Source organism: Cibotium barometz, chromosome 39 (genome assembly GCF_041138505.1).
Source record: "Cibotium barometz isolate CiBa-2024 chromosome 39, ASM4113850v1, whole genome shotgun sequence".
NCBI classification, from domain to species: Eukaryota; Viridiplantae; Streptophyta; class Polypodiopsida; order Cyatheales; family Cibotiaceae; genus Cibotium; species Cibotium barometz.
Window position 1 is genome coordinate 20,654,644 of NC_141084.1, and position 20,416 is coordinate 20,675,059.

The 20,416-nt window shown below is 40.6% G+C and overlaps 4 pseudogenes; all 4 read right to left on the minus strand.

Moving 5' to 3' along the window:
- Positions 1 to 9,548: 9,548 nt before the first annotated feature.
- On the minus strand, positions 9,549 to 10,142 carry LOC147615848 (uncharacterized; annotated as a pseudogene).
- A 30-nt stretch (positions 10,143 to 10,172) lies between these two features.
- On the minus strand, positions 10,173 to 11,073 carry LOC147615849 (uncharacterized; annotated as a pseudogene).
- Positions 11,074 to 17,842: 6,769 nt separating this feature from the next.
- Positions 17,843 to 18,415, minus strand: LOC147615850 (uncharacterized; annotated as a pseudogene).
- Positions 18,416 to 18,445: 30 nt separating this feature from the next.
- On the minus strand, positions 18,446 to 19,346 carry LOC147615851 (uncharacterized; annotated as a pseudogene).
- Between the last annotated feature and the right edge of the window lie 1,070 nt (positions 19,347 to 20,416).

Sequence of the window (20,416 nt, forward strand, 5' to 3'; positions counted from 1 at the left end):
GGCTCATTGTCATCTTTTGTAACTCACTGTTTTTTTAAAACCTATTTTGTGTAATTTGGGCTTATTGTTGGATATGATAACTAAGCTATGAAGATTGACCAAAACATACTCAAGGTGGATCAAAGATTGTACAAGACATCATGAATATGAGGGGACAAAAATTGGTATATGCAAAAAATTGATATGAGATTAACACAAGAAGACACTAATTGTGATTAGACATGAACCAAACTTACATAATACCTTGATCACGACTTGTACCTTATTTAGAGACTCCTCTACCTTATTTTTAGTTGCATGAGTTGCATGAACAACATGCACCAACCATTTGTAGGCTTTACACACCAACCACTGACCACTAGCCTATCAACCACATATTAATTTGGACTAAGGAGTTGGGATTACATTTATCCAACAATCCCCCTTTAAGACCAACTTCTTACAAAACATGAATCAAGTCTAACAAACCTCCTTGACACAATGAATAAGAGTCCCCCCTTAATAACAACATAGGGTAGTACAACTCGTCAAGTTGGAACAATATAAGTCTTGACTCAACCACATACATTGTTGAAATATACAAGTGAATAGGGTGTGTGTGGGAACAAGCTCTTGGTTAGAGGCTGTAAAAGAGGAGATGTAATTGTGAAAGAACCTGTGAAAAGGGTAGAAGAATCTACTGGGAGAGAATAATGGGTAGCATGAGGGAATTTAGGAGTGTGGAGTTATTCTGGGAGATATTCAGGGAAAAGAGAAGAGGTGGAGAGAATCAGGCAAAAGGTGGAGATATTCAGGGAGTGAATCATGGAGAAATCAATGGGATTTGATGCTTGATGTAAACTCTATAAATTGAGGCATAGCCCTAATGAGAATTTGCTGGTTTTTGAGTATCCATGCCTACATTAATCTATCTGCTAATTATTCACTAATTACGTCTTAATCATTTCTTAATCACTTTGTTAATCATGTTGATTCTAGTGTATGATCCACCCTAGCTCATCATTTAGCTCAAATTTCAACATGGTATCAGAGCCATGCCTAGAATCAACCAGATTTATGAGCCCATTAGTGAATTAATTAGGATTAGTAAAATAATTAGCAAAAAATCAATTTTTTAGTAAGCTTTCACTCTTCCCCTTCACCCCCAGCCAGTGGAGGACTCTATTCTCCATGCACAGTCAACATTAGGTCACAAGCTTCTAGATTAAGCTAGCTAACACTCTTAGCTTCATGCTCAGCAAGACGGCGCATCAAACCGCGTAGAAACGAAGGAGAAATCACGAAAATCGCTGGCACCTATTTTTCTGAGTGAATTGGACATTGCTACTTGCTCCAATCAAATTGCTTCAATTCCTCCTAGCTCAAGGGGTTTTCAAGCATGCTCTACAAGCTGGTGAAGACAGAAATCAATTTCATCAAGTCTACAGTGAGATCAAAGCTCTTCATCAAATCTGCAGGTGACTTTGGTAAAACAGAGATTAAGCTTTCATTATTTGGTCAAATCTTGTGTTTCTTGGCTTAATCCTCTACTAGACTCATTGCTATTGATGCCTTTGAAAGCATTTGAGCTCATTTGAAGTGGAAGGCATCAGATCTGGGCTCCCCGCATACTCTGTTTTCTGCACACAAACCAGAGCATTAATTTGCTAATCAGTGATTAATCAGTGCTAATCATTATACTTTGGTGCAATTGAGGGTTCAAATTAACCATTAGGTATCTGATACAGATCCCTATAACTTCAGATTTCAAATCGGAGTTGGTTTGATACTCCAACCATCCCGTACAAATTGGTTACCCTTAATTTAGTGTAATTTCTGGAAAATTGTGCTGATAAAAATTGTGAAAATCATCATTTTGCATTTAACCCTTGGTTAATGCCTGTAAATCTCACTCAAATTCAAGATTATTCACAGCCAGAATTGCATTTGGAATGTGCATGAGAATGACTGCTATACGCATTATGTATTTGGCACATTTTATCAGTGTAAAAATGGGAACAGACACTGTCCTTGTCCAGATTAAGGCAAGAGGTAAGACCTCCCGCATAAATTTGGGTTTGCATTGCATAATGATACAAAATAAACATAAAAAGCCCAAAGGAACTGTCAGCAAAACATTGAAACATGTTGCTCACATGGAGCAAAATGACCTGACGGACGAGCTCATGGCCCCAGCCATGAAAGAAGAAGAATATCTCTTCCCAAGAAGAGGATCCACACCAAGAAGAAGACATGGACACGAGAAGAGAAGCTGCCATAAGAAGAGAAGCTGCCCCAAGAAGACTGAAAGAAGAGACGGACGCGTGGAGAGATGCTGCCACGAGAAGAAGACTGAAGAAAAGAGAAGATGTGAGGCTCCAAAGAGTGAGGAGCCATGTAAAAATCTCTGAGAGAGAGAGAGAGAGAGCCCACAACCCAATGTAACCTGCCCCAATAAAGTAAAACCACCTCTGAGCCACCGATGATGTAGGCCACGTGGTAGATGTATGTGTGAGCACTTTAGTCAAGGTCGCGGGCACTTATAGTAGCCTTGGACACATAGAGAGAGAGAGTGTCAAGGACTATGGAGTTTAGGGACTTGAGGCACTGGTCGCGGACTGTCAAGTAAGAGAGAAACTTGATATAGGGTCCAGGTGTGCTGAGATAACTTGAGGGGAGGAGTAGACACTGGTCGCAGACTACCAAGTAAAGGGAGGCAAACTTGGTATAGGGTCTAGGTGTACTAGGAGTATTCACTTGAGGGGAGGTGTTGAAATATACAAGTGAATAGGGTGTGTGTGGGAACAAGCTCTTGGTTAGAGGCTGTAAAAGAGGAGATGTAATTGTGAAAGAACCTGTGAAAAGGGTAGAAGAATCTACTGGGAGAGAATAATGGGTAGCATGAGGGAATTTAGGAGTGTGGAGTTATTCTGGGAGATATTCAGGGAAAAGAGAAGAGGTGGAGAGAATCAGGCAAAAGGTGGAGATATTCAGGGAGTGAATCATGGAGAAATCAATGGGATTTGATGCTTGATGTAAACTCTATAAATTGAGGCATAGCCCTAATGAGAATTTGCTGGTTTTTGAGTATCCATGCCTACATTAATCTATCTGCTAATTATTCACTAATTACGTCTTAATCATTTCTTAATCACTTTGTTAATCATGTTGATTCTAGTGTATGATCCACCCTAGCTCATCATTTAGCTCAAATTTCAACATACATGACATAATCTAAAAAGCATACTCATCATCTACATCTTTTATACTGAGACTAGAACAAAGATTTGTTTCTTCTTGTTGGTTGACTTCTTCAACCACATGTGCCTTTGCTTGCTTTTGATCTTTTTGGTAGCACTTTGAGGATGGATGATTCGTCTTTCTACAATACTCACACAAGGATGTTTGGAGAAACAATCCTTAGTAAGATGATTTGTACGACCACAAATAGTACACTTCTTCTTTGCCGATGTCGTAGTAACAGTATATGCATAAGGATCTATCACATCCTTTGTAATCTTCTTGTCTTCTTCCTGCAAAGAATTTATGATACTTTCCAAAGAAGGGACTGGCTCCTTCTCTTTAAGTACCGTCACAATTTGTCTAAAGCTTGAAGGTAAGCTTTTAAGCAGGATAGCAATAGCATCTTCTTCAGGAACAGGAGATTTAACATAAACCAACTGTGTCATTAAGCTCTTCAACCTGTTATAATCAAAGCTGCTAAATTTTCATTACTCTCCATGGTTAGATCAAAGAGTTGCATCTTCAAACTGATCTTGGAATGCTTTGCCTTTGCACCAAAAGTACATTCTAATAATTCCCAAGCTTCCATAGCTGACTCAACATCATCAATATAATGAATAAAATTATATTCTAAAGCAGTAATGATAATACCAAGTGCTTGCTCATCTTTTTCTTGAAGTGCAGCCGTTGTAGCTCTTGTAACTGCAGTAGAAATACCAGCTTTATCTTCAGTAAGTGGCTTGACCATACTCCACAGATTTTTCTTCATGAGGTAGCCCTTCACCTTGATTTGCCAGGTATGGAACCCAGTTCCGTTGAATTTGTCGGGGAATTTGGAACTCATGATGATAAAATATGATGATTGATGTTGAAAACTTGCTCACATAGATGATTTAAGCCCAAATAACAAAAATATCATCAATATAAATCAAAATAGGTATCAGGCGACTGGAAAAACGATGCGTGCAGTTGCTACAGTGGGCCATATGCCTCTAAATTTTGTGTACTCAATCTTCATTTGATGGACTTGCAACACCTCAGAGGAATTGGCGCAATTCGAAGCGACGAAGGCGAATGGTTCAAAACTGTAAAAAACGGGCTGTGCTGATGGCGATGACAAATTCGCGCTGCTGCATTGAAATTGGGCGTTGATCTTCGAATTGTAGCAAGCGTGGGAGAAAAGCTAAGAGCTTATATCAAAATCTTGGGGTATGATCAACTCAGGTGGACACATGGAATCAAACTACAGCATGTGGTTCAAACTGAGAAAAACTGGCTATGGTGATTAAGAAATTGATTAAGATTTTTGCTAATCAATTAAACCTAATTGAGTCAAGCTCTGATACCAAATGTTGGATATGATAACTAAGCTATGAAGATTGACCAAAACATACTCAAGGTGGATCAAAGATTATACAAGACATCATGAATATGAGGGACAAAAATTGGTATATGCAGAAAATTGATATGAAATTAACACAAGAAGACACTAATTGTGATTAGACATGAACCAAACTTACATAATACCTTGATCACGACTTGTACCTTATTTAGAGACTCCTCTACCCTATTTTTAGTTGCATGAGTTGCATGAACAACATGCACCAACCATTTGTAGGCTTTACACACCAACCACTGACCACTAGCCTATCAACCACATATTAATTTGGACTAAGGAGTTGGGATTACATTTATCCAACACTTATATGATAGTGTTGTTGCTTAACCACAACCGCATCCTCCTTTTGAGATTGATGTGATGGTGATAAAAGTGAGGATCCACCCCTTTCTTGGCTTTGTAGCCCCATGCAAACACATCCACATATAAGTGTTAAAAACCCATACAAATTTTGGTTCTAGCTTTACACTAACCTAGGCTATCATTGTTTCATTCTCATCCCCAAGATTTATATCTTCTAGTTCATCTTCCTTGAATCTATGGGTGTGCATGTGTGCTTCCTCAATAACCACCACAGATGCCTTAATATCAGTTGGCATGCTTACTTCATGTGATGTATGTAGGTCACTCATTGAGGTATACTACGGAGACACAATCCAATCTACATCTACTTCAAACAATGATACTAGCTACGAATTTTGCTTGAATATTTCTTCCTTCTTGTCTATATATACCCCTTCCAACCAATTCTAGCTTTCTATACATATTGAGCAAACAATGATTGTTTGCATTAGGAATATCTCTAGAGGCTACAAAAATCGATTGTTTACGACATATCTTTGGAGGATCTCTGGAGGCAACAATCACATAGATTTTATTTTTTAATCTCTTCATGGTTATTTGATCCATGGCCAGTTGGTGCTTAACCTTTTCTTGATCCAAAATTTTTCTCTATTTTTAAAAACAATAAAGACTACTAGAAAGTCAAAGCCAGCTATTTCGATATCCATACCTTGGATCAAACGAAGAGGCTTCACTTTGTGTTGGTCCACCATCCGAATAGAGAACATAGTGGTTCCATTCTTGTGATCCCCGATTCTTTATGTGGGGCCTTTGAAAGGATGTCCACTCTAGATCCACCATATAAAAACACTCTTTTGATGGTCTTTCCTTGCACGGTGACTTCTAGAATTGCCACATCCCACTCCATAAGTGGGGCACCTTTGAAAGTCATGCTACCTTCTTGCATTACCTCATTATCCTTTCACTTCTCAAGCTATGCTTTTGTAATTTCTTCTTTATGCATTAACTTTTGAATCAATTGTGTTTGACAATTTGGTACCAGGCACAACAAGTGATAGTGTCATGTTCATCTTCATATCCTTCAGAAGATCATGCCACATATTATATTGTAACGTGCCCTCTTTATCAAATTTATTACTCAATGTTTACTTGATCTTCTTAATGGGTTGTTCAATGTTCCAACACTCCTATCTTATAGAGCACCTCCAGATCAATTGTGTCCAATAATTTGGTACCATGCACAAAAAGTGATCTAGTGTCATGTTCAACTTCATATCCTTTAGATCATCCCACAGATTATACTATGACGAGCCCTCTTTATCTAATTTCTTACCCATTGCTTCTTTAATAGGTTGTTTAGACCCATATGGAATAGGCTATAACCATAGAGGCTTTGCCTCCATGGTTGAAGCTATGGTGAAACAATGAGCAAGATACCTCAACAATATGGCCACATCGCTTCAATGCTTCCGATGTAAGGGCCCACACCATGCTATGGAATGTCCTCACTCTCTCACAAGGTTCCTACATCGAGTCCCCGGAGTCCCCTATGTTATTCTTTACAATGGCATATGTTATAAGTGTGGATTCGAACATGTTTATAAGTATTATCCCAATAGAGTGATAATAGCCTAAGTGGCAGAAGAATTAACCACTTTGGCAAGCCTTAACTGTAGGGAGGACTTATTCATACAATACCTCTCAATGCCATCACAAAGCTCCAAGCCAAAAAATATGGAAATAGCCAAGGAACATCCAAGGATGTACATAAGCCTCCCTCAAGGAATGATCTTACAAACCAGCTCTCTTTATGAGGAGAACAAACCAACTAACTATGCTAAAGCCTCCACAGAAAACTATGAGAAAAAATACCCCAACTTGGTGGAGCTTGTAAGGGAGGTGCAAAGGAGCCAAAAATCCTTGAGCAAGTGGTCAAGTATAAACTCTTGACCCACATGAGCACATCCCATACCCCGTTCCAAAACTAATCATCAAACTAGTAAGGGAACCTTAGAGCCTACAAAAGTCCATGACCAAACATGTGACCATTCTCAAAAGGCCTAAGAGAGAGTTAGTTCTAGAAAACCTAGCTCTAGAACCAATTCAACCATACCCACCTAGAAGTGGTGATGAGAACTCAGAGGGAGCCTCTAGTGGGTCAATATAACATTTTCATTGAGATGATCGATGACTCCATTTTGTCCCCTTCAAAGACATTGGGAAAACTCAATGCACATTACCTACACGATTATAGGTCCACCTCTAAGTGAGTGCCAATAATGCACATGGGCAATAGCATGACTCATGGCCTTCTTGTCTTTGGAAGTTTGAGTCTCTGAGCTCTTTTTTAAAGGGAATTCTTAACTTTGGAGAGACTTATCTGACTAGATGAATGTCACGGGAACTTAAGAGCCCATATATAGTGGAACTAGAAGACCATGATTCATGCCACATTGAGTGCTCTCCTTTTTAACCAAGACTAAGGGATTATAAAAAGTGGCCACTATTTCAAAAATTCCCCATGAACAAGTCGGGACACTATTTCAAAAGTGGTTAGATGAACAAGTTGGAAACAGTATTTTAAAAGTTCCCATGAATAAGTTGGAAAACTATTTCAAAAGTGATTATATGAAACTATTTCCTATCATATATAAAGGAGAGCAAGTCATCTAACAATCTTGGATGGTGGTGTTGATGTTAACATAATCAAGGATTGCTAGGAGGAGGAAGGCAACCACTTGTAGGCACTAGTCTCATGATGGTAAAGCTTGCCACCGATGGGAACACAACTAATTGGGCATCCTTCAAGATGTGAAAATCAAGATCTCTGGGCTAAGCTTCCACCACTCATTTATGGTGATGGATTTCAAGGAAAGAGGATCTTACACCATAAGGCCTTACATGAGAGGCACACAAGACTAATTCTTCCCAAATGGGAAATCAATTAATTTACATATATAAAGAAAGTGACAAGGCCTTAAAAATAGACTTAAATATGGGGAAGAATCACTCATACGATGGGTTGAGATATTCTCAGAGTTGATACTCCAAGGATCGTGACTACCCGTATCTATCGTGGGTATATCTACAGCTCTTTATTGACAATATATATGAGTAAATCTAAGACCTTGAAATTATAAGCAAAAATGCTATCCAGATGATGAATTTGAATGCTGGTTGATATGATTTTAGAATTCTAGTTGAGAATTAATGAGTTGATTTGGATTCTGATTGAAAGATAATGATTTCTAAATTCTGGTTGAAAGAAGATAAGTTGAACAAAGCCACAATGAGGATGAATGGGACAAATCCCAGTGATGATATTTGTAGCTCGAATGACGATTATGACTTCAGAAAATCACTATGAGATTAGTGGATTGTGCTGACAGATTGCTGCTGTTAACCCTTGCCCCATTGGATCTAATTAAGGGATGACAAATTAAAAACCTATGATACATATAGTCACTCGGACCAAAGAATCACCCAATGGGTTGAACTATTCTTGTAGTAGATATAGCCATTCACAACTGCTCGGAGTGCATAACATTTGCAAATGCTACAACAAGTTATTAGATAGTGAAAATGCAAAGAAGCTGACAAGGCCTTAAAAATAGACTTAAAGATTTGGAAGAGTCGCCCATTGAGGTATTCACACAGTAGATGCAACTTTTCATACCACCGCTTGGACTGCATAACATTTGCAAATGCTGCAAACAAGCTATTGGATAGTGAAAATGAGCTGCTTCCTTGGAGCCTGACGACTTTGAGCATTGGATCTCTAGAAACCATGAACACTCTCCCACCATAGAAGCTTGGAACAAGGCTTACAAGACTAGACATGACATAGATAACGAGACATATATAACATCCATATTTATGGTACAAACCTTCAACCAATAAACAATATAAATTGTAATATTGTCAAAATATAGTATGTTGACACATTCTGAGTGACGGTCAGCGATAGGATTTGAAGGGCACCCAAATCTTTCATATGACAGACACCTAAAAATTTTGCCCTTCTTTCAAGAAGAACAAATTTCTACAATGCCCGTCTAGACAATGACAGATGAATAAAAAATTTTCCTATCGAAAGATCATCGTGATGCTTGAGTCATGTACAAATAGATACAAAGAATTTTGTATTGTGTTTACAAGATTTTATTTTAAGATCGTTATCAGTTATGCATAATACTTATTGACATTTAAAAGCATATCCATATTTATCTATATAAGAAAAAGTTATAAATTTATGGTACTAACACAAAAGATCGTACAATCATCATCTCATGGTAACTTTTATCACTACATTTATCCAAAGTAAATTTATTTGAATTCATATAAACAACTTACATCATAAGAGAGAGATTTTCATGATAACTTTAAATGAATTAGACAAGATCTTCACTTCATACAATATTTAAATCACTTAATCTCACCTTAATCTAAAAATCTTCAACAAAATCTTCACATTAAGCAGTTGAATATGCAAATTGAATATAATGTATACAAGGCCAATCTAATAGAAAGCAAATAAAAACCCAGGGAAGAAACCCCTCTTAAAGAGGGTAAAAAGTGCCCTGGAACCTAAAAATCCAAAATGCATAAGAAGGAAACTTCAAATTCAAGCTTCTCGCATAGAAGTGGTCTCCATGGATCTTGATCTTCTACTCTTCATAGCTTTCTAAGCTTCAAAACATTCATCCCAAAGCATCTCTTCAGGGTTGTTTACCTTGGGAGTATTCAATCCCACAAACATCACCAATCCCAACATATCAAGGGATAACCTATTCCGAAACTTGTCCTTGATTTTATTCATCTTTGAGAAACCTCTCTCACATGCTATAGATGAAAGAGGTAACAAAAGCAAGGCTCTCCAAAGCTTCATAGTCCATGGAAAAGAGAATTCCCATTCTTCATGGTTACAACAATCTTGCCAAGCAGTATGCATATTCTTTTGCTTAAAACAATTTCGCATCCGTGAGACAAAAGATCTACGCTCTCCTTTGCATTCAACCTCATTCATGAAAGAGCCAGATTCCTTTCCAAAGTGCTTGCAAAGAGTTTCCAACCATAGTCGTGAGGCATCATCAAGCTTTTCTAAATCTTCATTATAGTCTCTTGGACTAAAATACTTCACAGCTTCAAACAACTCAAAATCAACCTTAAAACGATTCCATAAAGCATCCACTAAACTTCTAACATAAGTAGTAGCCATCATTACTAAATTCTCAATCACTATATGTAGAGTTTCTTGCAGCTTGCAATTGAGCACATTTAATTCTCCAAGCACATCGGCAAAGAAATTCAAAAGAAATTGCACCTTATAGTTTGTCAATGATGCATATAACTCACTATCTTCATGCTTCAATGCTGTCAACAAAGCTGGCATCAGATGCACCACTCTAACCATGACTTGACCTCGAGACAACCACCTTACATCGTGCATCTTTAACAATTTCAATTTTCCATGTCTACCAAGATTGAATGCCTTTACAACTTCGGCAGGAGCTACATGTCTCTTTGCCGATCTACAAACCCACTCAAAGAGTTTTTTTGCAATTTTATCCACAAACTTGAACTCTTTGAACACTTTAAATGCATCTCCAGCTGCAAGTGACTCCCTATGAGCAACACAATGAAAGCTCAAAAGATGTGGAATATTTTGCTTCAACCTTGCAACCACACCATTTGCTGAGCCTGTCTCATGACACTTGCACCATCGGTAGCAATACCAATCATCTTGTGCAAAGGCAACTCCATTTTGGCCAAAAAGTCAAGCAAAGTTTTACTTAAGGCCTCTGCATCACCATTTTCGATTGGCAAGAGTTCCACAAAGCATGTACATATTGGGCCATTTCCACAATTTTGCATGTACGTGATGTAAACAATCATGTATTGTTTTGTACTAATATCAGTACTCTCATCGATTTGAATAGAGTAAAAAGGACTCTCAACAATGTCCTTCTTTAATCTATTCCAATATACATGTTTGATTGCCTTGGTAAATTCCTTTCCTAACTAGTGTACGCAGAGTACTCACTAGTAATTGGCATATTAGGTGTGCGCAAAAATCTTTGAAAGTTGCATTGGTGTGGAAACTCTTCAAGAGGTAAATTTCTTTTGAGTACATACCACATGCTTTGCATGACCGTGACAATCCTGTCCTTCTCATCATCTGTCATAATCGCAATATGCTTCTCAATGGGAAGTGGTGAGCGTCTCTCATGTTGTTCCCACATAGCCTTTGCCTGTATATGCTCTTTAGAGAGACTATGCTCATCTAAGGCACTCCTTTGTTTAGTTGTAGCACCTTGAGGTTGAGCATAAGGATTCCTTTTGTGTGCATAGGTACACCACCTGCATTTGAGCCTCTCTTTTCCATCAGGCCCATCAACAGGGAAAACCCATGTATGCAGAATTTTCCAACTTTCCAAGAAAATTCGCTCATACTTTTTTTTCTCTTTTGTGGCTTCTTGTGCAGCCACAACTTGACTAGAAGTGGCAGCATTACGTTGATCACTTGTTACATTAGTAACTAGACCATGAAGCCCAAGAGATTGCTCAAGGGTTTTTTGTTTTTTGCTTTTTTCAGGTCGACCAAGTGGCGCCATATTCTCTACATAACAATAAATAATAATGTGATTTGAAATGCTGTGAAGTTTTCAAGATACTGCTATAAATCTCATATCTTTTTCTATCCTTAGTCTATAGTGTAGGCAAAGTGTTCTTTGAATAAATACATTATTAAGCTTCATGCTTAGTATGCCAACAATTTCATGTCTTGTGCAAGTAGTCATAGAATTCACAAGTAAAGATAATGCGTGAAAAGAAGACCAACCTTTAGATCTTGGAGATAATGTGGTGGTTGTAATCAATGTCATCTCAAAACTCGATGACTCTTGAATGCCTTGGATGATGTCTTTGGTCCATATAGATTGTGTTCACTATTTGAAAGACTTAGAACTAGAAGTCAGATGACTCCAGATGATGCCGTGGATGAAGCTTGATTGTGTCCTACAAAGCATGAAACCCAAGTTTGAGAGTGGGTTGCAATTGCAAGATTCTCAGTTTGAGAGTGCATTGTTTTTACACAATAACTCATGAGTTGTTAATAGCTAAAAATATTTGAAGTGGAGAGTCAAGACTTGAGAATAAAAGCTTTTTGGCCATCACTTGGGCCATCCTTCCCACCTCTACACTTGCAAAAACTTGAATCACTTCCTCTCTTTCACACGCTCATCATACGACCTCACACACACGCATAAGGCAAAATACACACACTAACGAAGATCACACATGTATTGAACAACTTGCATAAGCATGTAGAGCTCACCACAAGGAGCGTCGTGGTATGCTTCGTTTGAGAATTGGTTGAGCAATGAGTTCGCAGTTTTGAGTAGAAGAGGCAAAATCCACTCTTTGGAATGCTTGTTGTTCGGCCTGTTTCTTCACACACAAAAATGGTTGCACGTTTCACACCCTTGGGCCTTGGCCCTTGAGGCTTGGACGTCATACACACACACATGCCCAAAGTGCTTGGCCCATTACCTGGGCTTTTTTCCAGCCCTTTCAAGAACTTAGAAGCCGCCTTTTTTCCAGCCCTTTCAAGAAGCAAGATTCAAAGAGAGAGAGAGAGAGAGAGAGAGAGAGAGAGAGAGAGAGAGAGAGAGAGAGAGAGAGATGCAACTTGCAGGTTGCAAGCGTAGGTGAATAAATGAATTATGAATCATGATGCTCAAGAGAGAGAGAGAGAGAGGGCGGCTTTCAAGTTTCTAGTATCTACCATGCAGGCGATTGGCTGCTGATATGAAGTGGCGAAGAGAGAGAGAGAGAGAGAGAGAGAGAGAGAGAGAGCGAGAGAGAGGGCGACTTTCAAGTTTCTACCATGCAGGCGAGAGAGAGAGAATTTAACCTACATAGTACAGGCTACAGCCTACGACTCATGCAAGGCTCATACGACGAGAGGGAGAGAGAGAGAGACAGCTGTTTGGGATTCGGGAATGGGCGTTCGCTTTTCAAATTTTCAACTACCAATTTACCAAAATTAGCAATGACAATGACATTAATTTAGCATGCAAGCTGGCCGCTGCAGTTGGCTTTTTCTTTTAATATTCTTCAAGTTGCTTAAGGCCCAAGGGCCAAGGGCTTATTCTCACGGGAAGCCTTTATTGAAGGGACCGTTTCATATAACAAGGTCGCTTGCCGTTTTGTTGCACCCAGGTCCCACGCACATATCAAAACAACCAGTGAACCACCCTTGCACAATACCAACATATAATTTTAAATTTTGTTTTGAAGGACATTTCAAAAAGTTGTACTTCTTTTGACATGTGTATAAATTTTTTGCACATCCTTATGGAAGGGAAATTTTTTGTCTAGCTAGTCCTTTGACAGGTTTCGTCTCCTTCGTACGACGGGCAGACGGCCCTCGGAAGGGAAGATGGGCGTCAAATCCTATCGTTGGGCACTGCCACTGACGGTGTTTGTTGTGGTTATTGGATTCTTTCATTTAATTCTTCACGCAGGTAGGGACTGGACAATTCGTAGCTCTCCTCTGTGCAGCGGACAGTGCAGGCGAATTGCTTGCAGCTACACGCTGTAACGACGTGATCAGCGCAGAAGCAACATCTTCTACTTTGCGTCTCACTCTGTGCTCTGTGTGTGTTTTTGTTTTATCTTTGTTCGCAAAGGGCAGGTTGCTAGGATGGTATGGGTTCTCCTTCGTCTGCAAATGCTGCACCCTTTAAAACACTCTATACACCCAAGCGCTTGCAAAGCTCAGGTCAGAATTTGTGCGCCTGCGTGCGTCTCTCTCTTTCTTTAATGTGTGTCTCTGCGTGTGTGTGTGTGTGTGTGTGAGGCTTCGACAGGGTGGAAGTAGAAGGGGGTGGAGATGCGCGGGCTGATCACGGGGGCGAGGTGATGGTAGTAAGACCGTTTGAAAGAACCACGACGCTGATGACCTCGGCTACCGGGCAATGCTCCACCGAGCACATGCTTTCGGCGGAGGAGCGTGAGGCGGTGGACAATGAAGATGTGGGGGACCCGACCCCTACTCGACCAGCAACGCCGACTACCGCCACCAGTCTACTAGCTCCAGTGGTGGTGCTGCCGCTGCTGCTATTGGCCGCAAGCTTCCGCGCTGGGCATACTCTTTTAGCCGCGGCTGAAGAGTGGGCGGCCGCTCGAGGTACTTATGCCGGACGCCCACAACTTTTAAGGTTTACGCTTAAGAGGCAGAGGTGATAGGGGATCTCTGTGCAGAGCCAACAAGCCAGGAGTAAGGTGTTGCAGGCCTAGAATTTGAAGGGCATCCCTAATTTTTTTCTTTTCAAGGGCTTTTCTTTAATTAGATTTTCCCTAAATTTTTTATTTTCAAGGGCTTTTCTTTAACTAGCTTTTCTTTATGAAGGGTAATTTTATTTTTACCCTGCTTGTGAAGGTTTTGACCCCCTTGGAAGGGTACTCCAACCTTCAAATTATAGTGTTGAGGTGTTGTGTTTGTAAGTTAGGAATTCCTAGTATGTACCAAAGTCCGATGCACTGCAGATCAACTGATCCCATCTTGTAGGGACTTAAAAAAAAAACTAGAAGTCTACTTGTGGAAGGGATTGACAAACTGTACTCCAGAAGGTGGCTCTGCCTGCTAGAGTTTGGAGCATCTACATTCAAGAAGTCCGCAACATCCTCTTTACTGTGCTGATGTACCAGAAGGTGGCTCTGCTTGCTGCAGAGTTTGGAGCATCTACATTCAAGAAGTCTGCAACATCCTCTTTAACGCTGATGTGGCAGGGATTGACAAACTGTACTCCAGAAGGTGGCTCTGCCTGCTCTGCAGAGTTTGGAGCATCTACATTCAAGAAGTCCACAACATCTTCAGTTAGGCAATCCTGCAAACAATCATAAGTTAGGAATTTCTAGCATGTACCAAAGTCTGATGCACTGCTGCAGATCAACTGATCCCATCTTGTAGGGAATTAAAAAAAAAACTAGAAGTCTACTTGTGGCAGGGATTGACAAACTGTACTTCAGAAGGTGGCTCTACCTGCTGCTGTGCAGAGTTTGGAGCATCTACATTCAAGAAGTCCGCAACATCCTCTTTACTGCCCTGCTGACGGGAGCCACCATCTCCTCGAACATGCTAGTGTCTTCGACGGAGAGACACTAGAAGAAACTATAATCAATTTGCTGCCCCAGCATCCTAGGGGGGTCATCTGGTGACTCGAAAGGGAGAGCATGCACCGAAGACGGGGTCATCTCTATCGGCTTCAAAAAATGATGGATCAAATGGCATATCGAGTTGGCCGGCTATCTCCCTGGCGGCACAACCGGGGGTGGCAGGAGTGCTTTGGAGAGACAGGGGGACGAGGGGGTTCCAGTGCAACTGAAGCCGAGGGAGCTATAGAGGGGGAGTCATAGCAAAGGGCGGGGAAGGGGGGGAGGGTGAGGGATGGGCAAAGGCTGAGATAAGGCAATAGTGGGAGAAAGGTTCACCTGCAGAGGGGGGGAGGCAGGGGTTGAGAGTTCGAGCCCATCTGTGCAGGCTATGGAGGTTCAAGTGACCCCTTGGAAAGAACCTGAAAGCCTAGTGGGGGATCTCAACAACGTAACGGTCTCCAACAGGGGGGTCAAGGGCAGGTTCCTCTCACGACGATACCAGGGGGATGCATCACCATCGAGGGGCTGCTAAGATAAATGTTTGAAACGATTCTCTAACAAAACTGTATCCCCATGGATCTTGCCAGGTTAGCATGCCTATCGGCACCGCTCTGCTCTTAAAGTCGACCGGTCTTTCCGCCTTAGGTTAGCCGTCTGCCACTCTCTTGTGTCGGCCTTAACGAGGACACATCTTGGTGCTCTGGTACCTGGGGGGCCTCTGTCCCACCCAACCCCGAGGGAGGCAAGGGGATAACTGGAGGTAGCTTGCCTAGATTGTCGATGGGGACAAGCTCTAGCAAGGTGTCCCATCTGCCTAGATGAAACATTGGCCTAGGAGGCCAAAGTACTCAACTCTCTGCAAAATAGGTTCCCCTCTCAGACTAGGAAGGAGAATGGAACGAGGCATTGATTTCGAGAAGGTAATGCAAATACGAAGGATGGTATCCCTACCATCCATGCGAGAACCAAAGCGATGGTGGGGGATGATTCCATCACTCTTCTGATAGCACCACGTATCACTGGAAGGAGGAGAGGAAGTATTCATTCCTGAGACTTGGAAAGCAAACTCACAGGAAAGCTTGAGATGCTAGCCAAAGGATCAGACGTGAGTCGAAGCCGTGTTGCCACCTCCCAAAGAAGGCTTGGGCCGTATGCAGTGCGAAAGGGCTCAACTCCATGACTTTGTTCGAAGCTGCAAGCGAATCGAACTCAACCTAATAGTAACCGGTGAATTTAAGTGATTTTTCTAGGTGTGCCATGAAGGCTTGCTTGTTGTAAGAGATCCTTAAACTATCCAAGTTTCTGGCATAATCTTGCATACCAAGGTGGAGGCCTCCAAAGAAGCGATAGTTGTATAGCGAGGAGCTGAAGATCTTCTGAAAAGGATAGGCAAGGGATGCGGTCTCGGTCGAGGATGACGGAGCAGGCCATGGAGTCCTCTTGAGCGTTCAAGACTAGAAGATGAAACTTGCCACCATAGATAAAGACCCCCGAGAGCGATAAACACCTGAATGTGAAGACAAGAGAGGGGAAGACAAGAGAGAGGATAAGGGGAGGGGAGGCGGGGAAGAGGGTAAGGCAGGGAAGCAACATGGCAAGGAGGGGAGGGTTGTTGAGGCGAGGGAGACAAAGGTGGGATTGAGGTAGAAAAATGGCAGGGACGAGAGAGGATATTAGCACGAAGGAGGGGAGAGGTGATGGGGGAGGGGACGCTGGAAAGGCAAGGGTGCCACAGCATGGGGGCCACCCGACAGAAGAGGGGGTGGTGGAAGGGAGGCGTGGGCTGCAGGCGGAAAGGGCTGTAGGCAGAAGGGGGGCAGGTGGGAGGTAGCAGTCGGCGTTGGTAGGAGAAGGGGCGGCTGCACACAGGCGCAAGGAGCAGAGGCCAAACCCTCCCTTCCCCTGTTCGTAGGCCCCCATACCTTCGCCTTGCGATGTGCAGCCCCATAGGGCAGGGCGATGGCGTGGGAGTGAGCTCCAGCTTCAGCTCAGGACCAATCTCAATTTTGTCAAATTTGTGACTTGCATTTGAAAATCGGCTTCTAGTTTTTTTTTTTCTAATTAAAGGCTTTATATTAAGAACGTGGGGGACAGCGATAGGATTTGAAGGGCACCCAAATCTTTCATATGACAGACACCTAAAAATTTTGCCCTTCTTTCAAGAAGAACAAATTTCTACAATGCCCGTCTAGACAATGACAGATGAATAAAAAATTTTCCTATCGAAAGATCATCGTGATGCTTGAGTCATGTACAAATAGATACAAAGAATTTTGTATTGTGTTTACAAGATTTTATTTTAAGATCGTTATCAGTTATGCATAATACTTATTGACATTTAAAAGCATATCCATATTTATCTATATAAGAAAAAGTTATAAATTTATGGTACTAACACAGAAGATCGTACAATCATCATCTCATGGTAACTTTTATCACTACATTTATCCAAAGTAAATTTATTTGAATTCATATAAACAACTTACATCATAAGAGAGAGATTTTCATGATAACTTTAAATGAATTAGACAAGATCTTCACTTCATACAATATTTAAATCACTTAATCTCACCTTAATCTAAAAATCTTCAACAAAATCTTCACATTAAGCAGTTGAATATGCAAATTGAATATAATGTATACAAGGCCAATCTAATAGAAAGCAAATAAAAACCCAGGGAAGAAACCCCTCTTAAAGAGGGTAAAAAGTGCCCTGGAACCTAAAAATCCAAAATGCATAAGAAGGAAACTTCAAATTCAAGCTTCTCGCATAGAAGTGGTCTCCATGGATCTTGATCTTCTACTCTTCATAGCTTTCTAAGCTTCAAAACATTCATCCCAAAGCATCTCTTCAGGGTTGTTTACCTTGGGAGTATTCAATCCCACAAACATCACCAATCCCAACATATCAAGGGATAACCTATTCCGAAACTTGTCCTTGATTTTATTCATCTTTGAGAAACCTCTCTCACATGCTATAGATGAAAGAGGTAACAAAAGCAAGGCTCTCCAAAGCTTCATAGTCCATGGAAAAGAGAATTCCCATCCTTCATGGTTACAACAATCTTGCCAAGCAGTATGCATATTCTTTTGCTTAAAACAATTTCGCATCCGTGAGACAAAAGATCTACGCTCTCCTTTGCATTCAACCTCATTCATGAAAGAGCCAGATTCCTTTCCAAAGTGCTTGCAAAGAGCATCATCAAGCTTTTCTAAATCTTCATTATAGTCTCTTGGACTAAAATACTTCACAGCTTCAAACAACTCAAAATCAACCTTAAAACGATTCCATAAAGCATCCACTAAACTTCTAACATAAGTAGTAGCCATCATTACTAAATTCTCAATCACTATATGTAGAGTTTCTTGCAGCTTGCAATTGAGCACATTTAATTCTCCAAGCACATCGGCAAAGAAATTCAAAAGAAATTGCACCTTATAGTTTGTCAATGATGCATATAACTCACTATCTTCATGCTTCAATGCTGTCAACAAAGCTAGCATCAGATGCACCACTCTAACCATGACTTGACCTCGAGACAACCACCTTACATCGTGCATCTTTAACAATTTCAATTTTCCATGTCTACCAAGATTGAATGCCTTTACAACTTCTGCAGGAGCTACATGTCTCTTTGCCGATCTACAAACCCACTCAAAGAGCTTTTTTGCAATTTTATCCACAAACTTGAACTCTTTGAACACTTTAAATGCATCTCCAGCTGCAAGTGACTCCCTATGAGCAACACAATGAAAGCTCAAAAGATGTGGAATATTTTGCTTCAACCTTGCAACCACACCATTTGCTGAGCCTGTCTCATGACACTTGCACCATCGGTAGCAATACCAATCATCTTGTGCAAAGGCAACTCCATTTTGGCCAAAAAGTCAAGCAAAGTTTTACTTAAGGCCTCTGCATCACCATTTTCGATTGGCAAGAGTTCCACAAAGCATGTACATATTGGGCCATTTCCACAATTTTGCATGTACGTGATGTAAACAATCATGTATTGTTTTGTACTAATATCAGTACTCTCATCGATTTGAATAGAGTAAAAAGGACTCTCAACAATGTCCTTCTTTAATCTATTCCAATATACATGTTTGATTGCCTTGGTAAATTCCTTTCCTAACTAGTGTACACAGAGTACTCACTAGTAATTGGCATATTAGGTGTGCGCAAAAATCTTTGAAAGTTGCATTGGTGTGGAAACTCTTCAAGAGGTAAATTTCTTTTGAGTACATACCACATGCTTTGCATGACCGTGACAATCCTGTCCTTCTCATCATCTGTCATAATCGCAATATGCTTCTCAATGGGAAGTGGTGAGCGTCTCTCATGTTGTTCCCACATAGCCTTTGCCTGTATATGCTCTTTAGAGAGACTATGCTCATCTAAGGCACTCCTTTGTTTAGTTGTAGCACCTTGAGGTTGAGCATAAGGATTCCTTTTGTGTGCATAGGTACACCACCTGCATTTGAGCCTCTCTTTTCCATCAGGCCCATCAACAGGGAAAACCCATGTATGCAGAATTTTCCAACTTTCCAAGAAAATCCGCTCATACTTTTTTTTCTCTTTTGTGGCTTCTTGTGCAGCCACAACTTGACTAGAAGTGGCAGCATTACGTTGATCACTTGTTACATTAGTAACTAGACCATGAAGCCCAAGAGATTGCTCAAGGGTTTTTTGTTTTTTGCTTTTTTCAGGTCGACCAAGTGGCGCCATATTCTCTACATAACAATAAATAATAATGTGATTTGAAATGCTGTGAAGTTTTCAAGATACTGCTATAAATCTCATATCTTTTTCTATCCTTAGTCTATCGTGTAGGCAAAGTGTTCTTTGAATAAATACATTATTAAGCTTCATGCTTAGTATGCCAACAATTTCATGTCTTGTGCAAGTAGTCATAGAATTCACAAGTAAAGATAATGCGTGAAAAGAAGACCAACCTTTAGATCTTGGAGATAATGTGGTGGTTGTAATCAATGTCATCTCAAAACTCGATGACTCTTGAATGCCTTGGATGATGTCTTTGGTCCATATAGATTGTGTTCACTATTTGAAAGACTTAGAACTAGAAGTCAGATGACTCCAGATGATGCCGTGGATGAAGCTTGATTGTGTCCTACAAAGCATGAAACCCAAGTTTGAGAGTGGGTTGCAATTGCAAGACTCTCAGTTTGAGAGTGCATTGTTTTTACACAATAACTCATGAGTTGTTAATAGCTAAAAATATTTGAAGTGGAGAGTCAAGACTTGAGAATAAAAGCTTTTTGGCCATCACTTGGGCCATCCTTCCCACCTCTACACTTGCAAAAACTTGAATC